The 14,521-nt window shown below is 44.0% G+C and overlaps 1 protein-coding gene across 4 annotated transcripts in view; it reads left to right on the forward strand.

Moving 5' to 3' along the window:
- The first annotated feature begins 11,147 nt into the window (after positions 1-11,147).
- LOC118092825 (uncharacterized) overlaps positions 11,148-14,521 on the forward strand; it is a 31,422-nt gene continuing 28,048 nt past the window's right edge. For all 4 annotated transcript variants that reach the window (XM_035131411.3, XM_088656633.1, XM_035131418.3 and 1 more), the window contains exon 1: positions 11,148-11,824. The gene's annotated coding sequence lies outside the window, so the exon portion shown is untranslated. The remainder of the gene's footprint in view (positions 11,825-14,521) is intronic.

Here is a 14,521-nt window from a genome sequence, read left to right on the forward strand (position 1 = left end):
TCTTGCCCTTCTCTTTTCTCTTTCTTTTTTTCTTCATTATTCTTGTGTAATTTGTTTTCATTTCAGGCATTCAAGTTTTATTTATTTAAAATGGGTTGTATCTAATAGGCTCAGAGTAGGCCTATTGAAATTAATGGATCTAAGTCATGCCTGTTATTTTCCGTGGGTCTACACTGGGTAGGACTAGCATCTTGTGGAAGGAGATTACATAGTTTAAACTTTAAACTATGCACTATGTGGGAAAAGTAATTTCTTTTGTCTATCCTAGTCTTCCAACATTCAGCTTCATTTGATGTCCCTGAGTTCTGCTGTTATGAGGGATTTGATCCGTATTACGATCAAATCCTGGAGATTTCCTTTTAGGTGGAGGCATTCAGATACGAATGGGCTAAGTCTGCTTCTGCCAACAATGCCTACTACCACCACCCGGGACAGGCAAGGCCACCACTTGCCCCTCCATTCATAAGGAGACACTGTCTTAAGAACAAACCATTTAAAAATGCTGGAATTGATCAGCTGGCAAGCTGAGGGGTGTAAGACAGAATAGGCAACAGGTGCCTAGGTAGTCCAATTTTGTCTGTTCCTCTTAACATTGGAATTTTCATCTGTAACAAAATAGCTTCTGGCAGGGACGATGCCATGCAATTCCAGCTTCGCTCAGACCTTGCCTGGAAGATATAAAGAAAACAGGAGCGTCAGCCCAAGCCTTCTCCATTCACATTTTGGCTCACCAGTTCCACTATTGGCCCTTTGGTCCAACTTCCCTGTAAGGAAATGGAATTATATTCATGATCCCTATTCTGGGATTGGTTAATGGTGGGGGCGGAGCTGGTGACCGTTGATTGGTCCCTTGTCTATGATAGTTAGGTGGTGGATCCGAAAGGAAGGCAAGGATGCAACGAGAGTTTAGAAAGGGCAATCTTGTCTTCAGTAGCCATGCAGAGCAAAGCTTCAGAAGAGGACTAACTCCTAACTCCCAGGACCATCAAATACTCTTCCAGACTGCCTACTTGAGAGAGAGAAATTCACCCCTTTATGTTCCATAACTATTGGTGCTATTTACAAACTGAGGGAAGGGGAATCTACAAATAATTCTTTCTTTAATATTTAGATTTTATTTTATTTTATTTTAAAAGACATTTTAGAGCAAGCACACTGAGTGGCTGTTTTTGTCTCTTGATTTAAAAGTCTAAAAAGAACACAGGCATTTTGGATGTGATCGTTTAATTACTAGGAGATAACCTGAGTAATGTTAGTTCTTTAGGCGGCAAAAAAAAACCCTAACACATAACATGAGCTCATTTTAAAATTGTTGCGTTACAAAACTCCCAACAACAACGAAACGTTCAGTAAATTTCTAGGACAGTATTCAAAATCACTAACATTTTTCTGCAGCAAAAGTGACTGAGTTTTGAAAGAAGATATAGAGAAGTGACTTTGGCAAATTAATGAACTGTGAGAAAACTGGTTTTATGATACGAAGCATCTTTAATTCTGAAACTAAGCCTCTGTTCAGAAACGAAGTAATTGTTATATTTCACCTGTGCTCAAAATAGCTTTGCTTCTGCTGTCAACTGCTCCCGAATGACATTTAGCATGAAGGAAATGTTTTTTTAAGAGTTCTAAATTAAATGTTCAAGAATACTAATTTCCGGGCTGGGTTGTAGTGCTTCTTGCTGAAATAAGTGCTTTGGTTCATCTGGACCCTGAAAATGGTACCATTTGAGGTACATAAAACATCTGCCATACCCAGCACTAGCTTAGGTCTACCATGGCAATATCTAAAGCATCTACTGCTCCTGGTACCCGATAACTGAGATGGATGAAGTCTGGGTCGTCTATTTGTGTATGGTTCTGCTTGTCCTCGTCCTTATTTTGATGAAGCAGAAGCCAGATGATGAAATCAGGAAAGAGACAAGAAGCCGCCAAGAGCTTCTGCTTCAACCTCATCCTACTCTAGCCATTCTGGAAGTCACATGAAATGCTCTGAGGAGGAGATGGAAGCGTCCCTGAAGCGACTAACCAGCATCTTGTTCCATGCTGATGCATGGAGGAGGGAAACCCCTTCATGAGCACAACACTTCTGCCCATCAGAAAGACCCAGCAGGAAAGGAGCTAAGAGAATCCTAGGCTCAACTGAGTCAGAGGAGAATTCAGGTACTGTACGAAGGCTCAGAAGTTATGTTGAGTATGAAGCCTTTGGGCTGCAATGGCTGTGCCCTGGGTACATAGAGTTGGGCTGTATGGAATCAATACCCCTAGTATCGGTTTCAGCAGGACCAAGGAATTCAACCAGTAGGCCCTTGGGGCGTGGGGGGGGGGGTGATCACAGGATCTCTTGGCACAGATCAGTTACCTCTTAAATCTGGTTTAACTACACCAGAAATGATGTTAGGCTTGACTAACACACGCACACTTTTTATCCTCACAACAGCCCTGTGAGGTAGGTTGGGCTGAGAGACGGTGATTGTCCTAAAGTCACCCAGTAGGCTTCATGGCTGAGTGAACCCTGGCTTCCAAGCTCCCCGTCTAGCGCACTAACCACTCTGCCACATTGACATTTACACTTACTCTTACTCTGCATTTAGTTTACATTTGAGATAAAGCGTATTGTGACTTGGTGGGCTAGATTGATTCAGTACAAGCCATCTTGTATTGAATTAGACCATTGATCCATCTACTTCATTATTGCTAACACTGACTGGCAGCAGCTCTTTCAGGCAGACGGATTTCCCAGCTGGAGATGCTGAAACATAGCCATCCTTTGAAATTCACACTTATCCCAAATGGATTTTATTTGGATGCAAGTATGTAACTCACACAAGTATGTGGCGCTGTGGGTTAAACCACAGAGCTTAGAGCTTGCCGATCAGAAGGTCAGCGGTTTGAATCCCTGTGACGGGGTGAGCTTCCTTTGCTCGGTCCCAGCTCCTGCCAACCTAGCAGTTCAAAAGCACATCAGAGTGCAAGTAGATAAATAGGTACCGCTACAGCAGGAAGGTAAACGGCGTTTCCGTGCGCTGCTCTGGTTCACCAGAAGTGGCTTTGTCATGCTGGCCACACGACCTGGAAGCTGTACGCCAGCTCCCTCGGCCAACGCGAGATGAGCTCCGCAACCCCAGTCACTACTGGACCTCTCCCAATCTGCAATATGGGGCTAATAATTCTGGTCATCCTTTCTGGGCTGTTTCCATAATTCCTAAGCCCCTAAGAATTCACTTTGGACATACTGGCGCCCAATATAAATGTATGTTTAATTTAGAGTTTTCAAGAGTGTTCTTTTTAGGGTTTCTTCTCTCTTTTATTTGAAGGAAAGGCACAGCAAGGAATCAGAATGTTGAAACTCAATTATTTTAGCAAAATGCCTTCTTTCTTGTTGAGTATGCCCCAGCAGATATCTGTGCTCTTTCTGCTTAATTTGGGTGGAGTCCCCTGGCCATGTTCCATGTTTCTATTTGTGCATCTTGTTTTGCAAACTTGTGCCTATTTTCTTTCCCGTAAAGTCTTACAGTGTTTTCCACTCCTAATGACTACCTCATCTGTCAGATGATACATTCTTGCAGGGGGGGGGGGGAAGGATGTTTGCAGAGATGGGATCCTTTGCCCAAGAATTACAGGAACCAGAAGTCAATGTTTCCCCTCAATTTCTAGGCTTCAGCTGTGAGGGGGCCGTTGCTTACATAGCCCATTGCACAAGAGGAACATTTGCAGAAGTAAAAAAAAAAGAGGGATGAAATCCTGAACCAGAACCAGTCCGTGATCACTGACTCAATGTTCATTGAGTGCCCAGATATTAGGGGGGGGAGAGAACCCTGCAAATTGGGGTGGGATGGGGTTGGAGGAATAGAATGGAACGGAATGGAATGGAATGTGCTGGGAAAGGGCAAAACCAGCTGGCTGAGATTTATATGTTTGTTTTATTCAGCACTTTACACACACGATGTCTCAAAGCGAGTTGCAACACTATATAAAATGCAAGATGCCTAAAGGTAAAGGGACCCCTGACCATTAGGTCCAGTCGTGACTGACTCTGGGGTTGCGCGCTCATCTCGCATTATTGGCCGAGGGAGCCGGCGTACAGCTTCCAGGTCATGTGGCCAGCATGACAAAGCCGCTTCTGGCAAACCAGAGCAGCACATGGAAACGCCGTTTACCTTCCCGCTGTAGCGGTTCCTATTTATCTACTTGCATTTTGACGTGCTTGTACCCCATGGACCAGAGCACGCCAGGCTCTCCTGTCTTCCACTGCCTCCCGCAGTTTGGTCAAACTCATGTTGGTAGCTTCGAGAACACTGTCCAGCCATCTTGTCCTCTGTCGTCCCCTTTTCCTTGTACCCTCAATCTTTCCCAACATCAGGGTCTTTTCCAAGGATTCTTCTCTTCTCATGAGGTGGCCAAAGTATTGGCGTCTCAGCTTCAGGATCTGTCCTTCCAGTGAGCACTCAGGGCTGATTTCCTTCAGAATGGATAGGTTTGATCTTCTTGCAGTCCATGGGACTCTCAAGAGTCTCCTCCAGCACCATAATTCAAAAGCAACAATTATTCAGTGATCAGCTTTCTTCATGGTCCAGCTCTCACTTCCATACATCACTACTTGGAAAACCATAGCTTTAACTATACAGACCTTTGTCGGCAAGGTGATGTCTTTCCTTTTTAAGATGCTGTCTAGGTTTGTCATTGCTTTTCTCCCAAGAAGCAGGCGTCTTATAATTTCATGACTGCTGTCACCATCTGCAGTGATCATGGAGCCCAAGAAAGTAAAATCTCTTGCTGCCTCTATTTCTTCGCCTTCTATTTGCCAGGAGGTGATGGGACCAGTGGCCATGATCTTAGTTTTTGATGTTGAGCTTCTTTCACCCTCATTAAAAGGTTCTTTAATTCCTCCCCACTTTGTGCCATCAAGGTTGTGTCATCAGCATATCTAAGTTGTTGATATTTCTTCTGGCAATCTTAGTTCTGGATTGGGAATTCACCCAATCCAGCCTTTCGCATGATGAATTCTGCATATAATTTAAATAAGCAGGGAGACAGTATACAGTCTTGTCCTACTCCTTTCCCAATTTTGAACCAACCAGTTGTTCCATATCCATGGATCACTGCCTTGTCGTGGTGAAGGGGCTTGAATAACTCAGAGAAGCTATGAGCTATGCCGTGCAGGGCCACCTAAAACGGACAGGTCATAGTGGGGAGTTTTGACTAAACGTGATCCACCTGAAGCAGGAACCAGCAAGCCACTCCAGTATCCCTGCCAAGAAAACTCCATGGATAAAAACACACATATACACACATCTTTTATAAGTCCTCCTCTGCTCAACTTGCTATGTTGCTTACACTGCAATCAACTGAATGCAACCAACAAAGTTTGGACACCCCCCCCCCCATATCTTGCATTATCAATAAAAATAAATGCATAAGCAAAAGACCTACCCATGTGATGCAGACGCTAACCCCTACACTAACAGTAGGCAACAGAACGAAAGAACAATACCCCAATCTCTTTCTCCTTTCTCTCTTCCCCTCTCTGTTTCCCCCAACTGCAAGAAGCCTATGACAAAAGTGTCTCTCACTAAATGTAAACTGTGAAAAAGACCAAGAATTGAAAGTCGAGACAATAGGTGTATCTTTCCCTGTTTATCTGTTTGTTTTGTTACACACACAAAAAGCCTTTAAAAACTATTAAGTGGCTTTTCCATTCATCAATCATAAAAGTTGCACAAGCAGTAAAACTTGGCTTAGTTGCAAAATGGTGAAAGTTCCTAAATTAGTGGTATAGGAACTCAATAGGGGCAGCTTTGCCTCTTCACATGCTGAGTTCATAGAGTAGACTGGGAGAGGAACAAAGGCTTTATTATCTAGTCCCTCCCAAGGTGAGCTGAGCCTGGCAGGACCGCTTACTTTATGGTCTTAACCCCTTCGTGTATTAAGTATAAATTTGCATGTCAGTCTTGTTATCCCACATAATTCAGTTCTCCACATTTTGCAGTAATTTGTGTTTAATTCATGAAAATTCACCATCATTTTAGTGTGAAATTATCTTAATAAACACATTTTATATGCAGTTTTGACAATGCATCTGATTCCTCCCCTTGCCCTTATTATTGCACCAGGCTGCATAGACCAACTTTTTAGAAATGCGATTACATATTGCCTGATAGTTTTGAGGCCACTGATGTGTCTCAGGTTTGGACACAACAACATGGGGGACCCAGCTCCCCACTTAAAAATATACTTTACCTCTTCTACCCACCCCCATCTTTTTTTCTTTTTCTTTCCTGATGCAGCCTAATAAATGCTCTTCCCATTGAGCTTCAGCAGGTGTCTTCCTTACTGACCTTTAAACATTTGCTGAAAGGTTTTATTTGACACCAGGCTTATGCAGACAATTAAGCTAAATACCTTCTGCAACTCTTAGTTAGTTTTCTGTTTTATTGGTTTTTATTGCTTATGAAAGATTGCTATAAACTGCTTTGGTTCTTTTTAAAAAATGAAATTGTGGTATACAAATATATTTATGAATGAATCAGCTGACACAAGCCCAAATCAAGTCCTTGGGGGTACGTGTGTCCCCTTTCTACTTCTGTATTTTGGGGGAAGCTTAGAATGTTTCACTTCTGTTTTTGGTAAGCACAGATTGCCACATGGGGAATTGTGGTGAGTTTAAACAAGCTAACTTTAGAAAACATTGATTAAAGTTGGTTTAATGTGCAACCACAGTTTGTAGGTCCAGACAACATGGGAAAAGCTTCCCGATTCCTTCTCTGGTGCGGCACAGGAAGAAGGAAGGGGGGAATACAGGAGGCTAAGTCTACCTAGTTGTCATTACAGCTTGTGCACATCACACTAAACTATGGTTTGTGTATAACTACAACCATTGCGGGGGGGCAAGGGAGATGTTGCAGATTGGTAAAGAACACGGCTGGCATGCAGGTCTTAGGTGCAGTCACCTGCTAAAGGATCTATCATGGTAGGGGAAAGACCCCTGCTGAAGACCCTAGACACCCCAAGCCAGAATATATTCAGAGCTAATCGAGACCCAACTGGGCAAGCATGTACATTCTGTATGCCCAATTCTGGTTTATAGGAGGATAGGGAGCCTTTTCTAGTTGTTGTAATCACAGAAGCAAAAAGCCTTAATTATGAAGCATCTGCTGGGACGTCACTCTATTAAATGCCTGTTTAAAAGCAGGTAATGAGGGAGTCAGACCTAGCTAGTGGAGGCTGGTTTATTAAGATGAACAGAGCGCTGCCTCACTGAGCTCAGTCTGCCTTCAGGCAGCCCCCACCTAGAGGTGACACTAGCTGTCGCGTTCTTAATTGGACTGCCTCTAACAACTGGCCAATCAGGGCCTTGCTTTTCAGGTGATCCAAGTGATCCTCTAAGGAAATATGTCCTCTAAGAAAGAGAGAGAGAGAGAGAGAGAGAGAGAGAGTTTGTGTTTGTAAAAGTGTTTCTATATTTCCATATCATATCATACCAAGGCAGTGCACCACGTTACAACATAAAACACAATTTATTGTTATTTATTTTTATTGCAGGATTGTTAAGGTGACCGGCTAATCAATAATAAAAATTAAACAGCTGCAAAGGTCTGCCAGCATATAAAAGTCCCCAGGAGACTCTTGGGAGTCAAAAGCGAGGGTGCCTGATGAGTCTCTGTTGGAAGAGTGTTCCATAGCTCAGGTCTTGCTTGTGGGCCACTGTGAGAGTCTGGACTAGTTTGGCCATTGACCTGATTCAGCAGGACCTGCTTATCATCTTATAGGACCACTGTTTCTAAATGTCTGGCTCCTGGTTGAAGCCAGTTGGGGTTGAGGCCCCGTGTAACACAGGGGATAATGCTCCCCTGGATAATAAACTCAGCAGCTTTAAGGTATCCTGGGCACAAGTTTTTCAGGGCTTTGTATATCAACAGAAGAATCTTGAACGGGTCCCAGTAGTATATGGGCAGCCGGTACACGTATTTCAACAGTGGTGTTGTGTGGTGCTGTCCATCTGTCCCCACCAGCAATTTAGCTGCTACGTTCTGCTCCAGCTGCAGCTTTGCGTCCTCCATTCCTCTCACTCCTGACTGAATGTTCTCCTTGCTTCTCCCAACAGGTTCAGTTCCCACTGTGCGCTGGTAGATGCTTGAAGCAAATCTCACACCTTCTCCAGAAGGAAGAGGCTTTCAAAGAAAGGGGGAAAACAGGGTGTCTGTTTGCTCTTCCCACTTCCTCTAACAGAAACTTTGACCTAACAGTTAGGTTACTCTTGTGTGTTTCACTAAAGGCTGCTCCTGAGGCTGTTAAGGGCCCTCACTGTTCCCTGACCTTGTTGAACAAATTCCTCTTCCCCCCCTAGGTGGTTCTTATAGCTGCAGCTTAAACTCTGTCTCACCTGTGCTCACAACAATATGGTTCACTGGAAACTCCCTAGACATAGAGGTTCCTACTGTGTCCCTGTGACCGTCAAACTGTTACTGGAAAATGTCTAGGGAGTTTCCAGTGAGGGGCAAGTCCATTGGGATTCTCCAAACACTTTCTCTTCTCGGGTCTTGCCCCTCACCTGGTTGTTTTCACCTGGCTGGAAATGCATCCTTGAACTCTGATGATGGCTGGAAGCGTGTGTAAAAGTTTACATTTGTTGCTCCACCCATTTTTGCTTCTGGCTTCTCCTACCAGTAGCACTCCCCCCCCCCCCCTGCTCAGAAGGGAATATGGCGCTCGGGCTGAAAAATTTACATGACAATGAATATGTTCTCTCTGTGCGTAGCTGGGTGTTTTCATTTTTTATTTTTAAATCCTCGTGTGGCGTGACAAGCCCTGCAATTCAGCAGTTTTGTACGAGGCCAGACAGGTTCTCTGCTATTCCCTGTGCAACCCTTTGAAATCCCCCCAGCAGCACTTCCTTCCTGAACCAAATGTAAAGCTTCCTCAGTAAGCTTGACTCCAAATTATTGTACAAGCTGCTTTGGGGCCAGTTATGTTCCTATTTATCTGAGCTATCCTAGTATAAATTACACAAAGCCTGAGCTCGAGGGATTTGTACAAGCTGGTCCAGACCATACTATCTATCAGTGTGTCTTCCTCATCCATTTAGCTCCCGGAGTTTTCTTCCTTTATCTTGGAGTTGCTATGTGTGCTAAAATAACTCCGGTCCAGATTGTTCATCTTGAACTAACTTCCTGCTCTTACAACATGTCCGCAAGTAGCCTTTCCTCATAAGATGCTGAGATTATTTAATACAGCTAACAGGAAGTCTCTCTTCCTCTTTGGCCGCTAGATGTTAGCGCCTTGCTATGTGTGAAGTAACAAGCATAATCACTGAAGATTGGTTAATTAAACCTGCTAGCTAGCAGCACATGGCACCTGAGGTAGGGATAGGTAGAAAGGATCAGTCCCCAAATCATCATAACGGTTGTCAAACTGCAGAAGCACCACATCTCAGTGGTAAAGAACATGTCTTCCATGCAGAAGGTTCTAGGTTCAGTCCCAGACATCCTCAGATGGCTCTGGGAAAGGCTGCCAGAAGCAGTGGAAGGTCTCTGCACTAGTTATGGAGAACCTTTGGCCCTCCAGATGTTGCTGAACCACAAATCCCATCATCCATCACTGTTGGACATGCTGGCAGGGGCTGATGGGAGATGTAGTTAAACAATGTCTGGAGGGTCAAAGGTTCCCCACATCTGCACTACATTGCCACCATGCAGATGTTATTGGACTTTTATACATTTATAAAACCTTAATTTCTGTGTCAACAGTGTCCTTGACAGGCTTTAAAGCCTAGTGGGAAAGGGATTTGGGTGTAAGGTAAAGGTAAATGATCTCTGGACTATGGGGTGCAGCGCTCATCTCGCTTCAGGCCGAGGGAGATGGTGTTTGTCCAAAGACAGCTTTCTGGGTTATGTGGCCAACATGACTAAACTGCTTCTGGTGCAACAGAACACCATGACGGAAGTCAGAGTGCATGGATATGCTGTTTACCTTCCCATTGCAGCGGTACCTATTGATCTACTTGCACTGGTATGCTTTCAAATGTCTAGGTTGGCAGAAGCTGAGAAAGAGAAACGGGAGCTCACCCCACCGCACGTATTCGAACCTTCCAATCAGCAAGCCCAAGAGACTCAGTGGTTTAGACAACCCGCGCCACCCGTGTCCCTTGCAGATTTGGGTGTACACACAGAGGACATTGCATGATCTGGGACAAAGCACCATTTAGGTATACCTCTGCAATCAATTGCTATTAAGACTCTCTACCAGTGGTATATGCACCTGCTCCTTTTGAGCAAGATAAACAGCAATAATACAGCATTGTGTTGGAGGAATAGTAGGGAGTAGGACAGTTATTCTCTTGTGGTGGGAGTGTCCTTGAGTGCATTGTCTTTGGACCAAGGTGTTTTGTGAGGCAGACCTCATTAACAATCAAACCATTCCTTTGGACCCTAAACCTGCCCTTTTGTCACTTTTTAACTCTGATGCTTTGGACCTTTCTCAAAAATACCTTGATGGTACCACAGCTCACCACTGCATCTCATGATGATGGCACAGCTCACCATTGCAAACTATTTGCAGCCTCTAGAAAGCGACCTTTATGAAATTCAATGGACAAAATTTTGGGACCTGATGGATAAATTGAACAATAGAACAAACTATAAACATCCAGAATTACAATATGCAATGACAGAAAGTACTTCTTCATATAAGTTCATAGTTAGACTATGGAACTCGCTCCCAGAAGAGGCAGTGATGGCCACTAACTTGGGTGGCTTTAAAAGAGGACTGGACAAATTCTTGGAGGATAAGATTGTCAGTTGGCTCCCTGCCATGATGGCTATGCTCGGTGTCTCCACAGTCGGAGGCAGCTGTGTTTCTGAATATCAGGTTTTATACCTCTGTCTGCTTGCCTCTCTGAAACGTTTATTTTAAAAGCTGAGCTTTTTTGTGGCTTTTTCTTTGACTCGAGGGGTTGCCTTGGTGGTGGGAGGGGGTGTTTGTTTTTTGCCTGTGTACACACACTATGCATCTAAAGTACATCATGACTTCCCCCACAGAATTCTGGGAACCGTGGTTTGAGAACTGTAGCTCAGTGAGAGGAAAAACTACAGCTCCCAGGATTCTTTGTGGGTGAAACTCGTGTCATGTGTGTTGGATGTACTTCTCCAGTAACTGGAGAAGGGACAAAAACTTCCAAGTTCCAGTCCGTTGCTATATACGGTAAATCAATCCATTTTTGCGTGTCCTCAGAACGGATCACTATCCCTTAATCCACAAACCTTTCCACCTGGGGGTGAATGAGACCCCCTGATTAATTTACAGGAGGAAGAGGGAGGAGACTGGAGAAGCCACTACAGTATTAGGCACCCGACCCCCTCCCCAATCCTGTCCCCTTTTCTTGGTTCATTTGGATGAGAAAAGTCCTCTTTGCAAGGGGAGAGGAGGAGGACTGAACGGGATCTAAGAGATGGTTGATTTTGCAAAGCTAGGCTGGAGCCGAGTGGCTGGCGAATGAGTAAGCGCGAGAAGAGAACCGCGTGTTTATAAAGTCAGAGGAGGATCCAGCGAGAACCGCAACATATTGGTTCACGTCCCCTCCCCACCCCAAGAAGTATATTCTGTACAGTAGAGTCTTCTTTCGTTTCGCCCCGTTTTTCGTAAAGAGAGAGAGAGAGAGAGAGACATTTTTGCAAGCGTCGGGTTTCCTCTTGCAAAGCGCGCGGTGTGGGGGATAGGTGCGATTTTTGAAAAGAAAGAAAAAAAGTTTTGCTTTAAATCTGATCGCGCTTTTGCAAGCCTTGAATGAATCGGATCAGGTTGCGGAGAGGATTGGGTCCCCCTTCTCGAGGAGGTAAGTGAGCAGAGGGAGTCGTGAAATTTGTCCAGATTTGGGGTGGGCATAGCTGCCAAGTTATCCCTTTTTTAAGGGATTTTCCCTTATGCTGAATAGGCTTCCTCGCGAGAAAAGGTAAAACTTGGCAGCTATGGGTGGGGAGCTTCTCGCGAGTTGCCTGGCGTTGCAAACACACAACCCAGTTTCTCAACTCAGGCCAAGCGAAAAACAAAACCGCTTTGCTTGGATGTGTAAAAACCTCTCTCTGCTGGGGAAACCCGGAGAACCGAATCAGAGCCACTTGGAAGTTCGATGAAGTTCTGAAAATCCATGCGGCTTGCCTTAAGTAGATAACTGACTTTTTTCGCATTGATTTTAATGGGAACTATGTCTAGTTAACTGAATGTTTTAAAACTGCATTAACAGGGGGTGTGCTCACGTTAGGGCCTTATAGCTCAGTGAAGTTGTTCCTCACCTTGCCGGTTCTTTTCCACCTCCCAACCTTCCTCCAGTTGTTCACATCGGCACAGCTTCATTAGGGGCAGATTCATACCCTGTCTGACACATCTTAGCTGAGAGATGGCCCAAGGCTGACAGGATGATTTCCATGACTGGAGTCTGGGGGAGAATTGGAATCTGGGTCTTCCCAGTCCGAGTTTGACACCCATCGCTTCTTTACCATCCTGGCTTAGTGTTAACTGAAATTGTCCCACTGCCAATGAAATTTCTACTATTTTTCTTCACTGCTGGTCAGAGAAGCAGAAGAATACCTTCACGGGTTACACTTCTGCATTTTGATATTCTAGACAGCATCTTTTGAGCATGGGCAGAATTTTACAAAATAGCTTAGATTATCTAGGGTATTTCTACTTGGGGCCACCCCGGCCCCACCCCCTGCAATGCATTTCCCTCTCTCATACATGAAGCAGCAGCCATCAGTTATATCATATGTCTTCGGGAAATGTATTTTTTTTGTCCAGGCTTTCCCAAACCCACAAGACTGGACCATGTTTTATGCATTTGAATTCTCTGGTTTTTTGGTTTGTTTTTTTTAAATAAGGGATGTGGGTGGCACTGTGGTCTAAACTACTGAGCCTCTTGGACTTGCTTGGAGGGTTCGACACTGTGCGACAGGGTGGCAACTTCTGCCAACCTAGCAGTTTGAAAGCACACTAGTGCAATAGATAAATAGGTACCGCTCTGGCGGGAAGGTAAACGGCATTTCCGTGTGCTCTGGTTTCTGTCGTGGTGTTCCTTTGTGCCAGAAGCGGGTTTAGTCATGCTGGCCACATGACCTGGAAAGCTGTCTTTGGACAATTGCTGACCTGGCCTGAAGTGAGATGAGCGCCACACCCCATAGTCACCTGTGACTGGACTTAACCGTCCAGGGGTCCTTTACCTTTTTTGCCTATACAGTATGCTGTTATACTGATTTTAGGTGTTCTTTTTGCTTTTGTTTTAATGACATATTGTCTCTTTTTTACACTGTACACCGTTAGAGATTTTGGAAATAAGTGGTATGTAAATGCTTTTAAATAAAGAATACGATTTTGCAACCCTTACAACAACATTGTAAGGTAGGTCAATATAATTATCCCAGTTTTGGAGGGAGCGGTAGGCTGAGAGAGAGAGAGAGAGAGAGAGAGAGAGAGAGAGAGAGAGAGAGAAGAGCTTGCCTAAGGCAGGAGTAAAATCAAAGTTGTGGATTTCCTTATTACGGTAGTAGCTCATGCATATCGTTTAAATACGCTAAGGCAGCTTTCTTGCCTTGTTACATAACCTTACAGAATTCTAGGCTTACATGTGCAAAAACCTGGGAATACAGGAAAATCTGAAGTGTTTTTAATTCTGGTTTTATAGGTGCTGGGGATATGTACCCTTTATGATTACAAGTTTCCAAAATATTCAGTGGGATGTGTTACCCACAACGGACAAAGTGACAAGAGTGATTTGAAGCACGCCACATAAACATATTCCTTTCTTTCCCAAATGCTCTCTCTCTCTCTAAAAAAAAAAGAAAATGCTTAATTAGATTAAGATCAGCTCTTAATAAAAAGGTCAACAGCTGTCGGAACCAAGCTGTCATGCCTCTTCAATTGTTTGTGGTTCAATGTGGCTGATGGAGCACCCCTTCTCAATGTAAAACACACTGTCATAGTGAACCTTTCACTTGAAGGCTTCACTAAGCTCCCTTTACAGGGCTCACTTTTTATGTTCCATTTGGTGGAGATATTTTCCATATATGTTGCATTTTCCAATGTAGCACCTTTCATGACTGCTGCATCAGATCATTTTTGTTTTTGGTGTTAGGCAATGATGCCTAATGTGAAGTAGCAGTGGTTGGGGTGTGTGGGTGTGGATTCAGTTTGGCATTTGAAAGCGAACTTACAATATTTGCACTTTCTGAAATAGGCAAAGCAAAAACAACTATCCTTCAAAATTTGCACTCTCCCAAATTTTACAATATAGTTCTCCAGCCACAAGCAATGTACAAAGTTCCACATACTAGGGAAATGTTCTCCAACCCTGGGTCTCCAGTTGTCAAACATATTCTATTAGAGGTAATTGGTTTGCAGAAGTGTGGATGTTAAGGAAAATGGCACACAAAAATCTGAGGACATTAGAGGAAAATATGACACATTTTCATGAGAACTTTTAGAAAAATAATAATGCACAAACTGATGTAGAAATCTGGAGAACGGGGGACTGGGAAAA

The sequence above is a fragment of the Zootoca vivipara genome, chromosome 13 (assembly GCF_965207765.1).
Source record: "Zootoca vivipara chromosome 13, rZooViv2.hap1.1, whole genome shotgun sequence".
In the NCBI taxonomy this organism is placed as follows: Eukaryota; Metazoa; Chordata; class Lepidosauria; order Squamata; family Lacertidae; genus Zootoca; species Zootoca vivipara.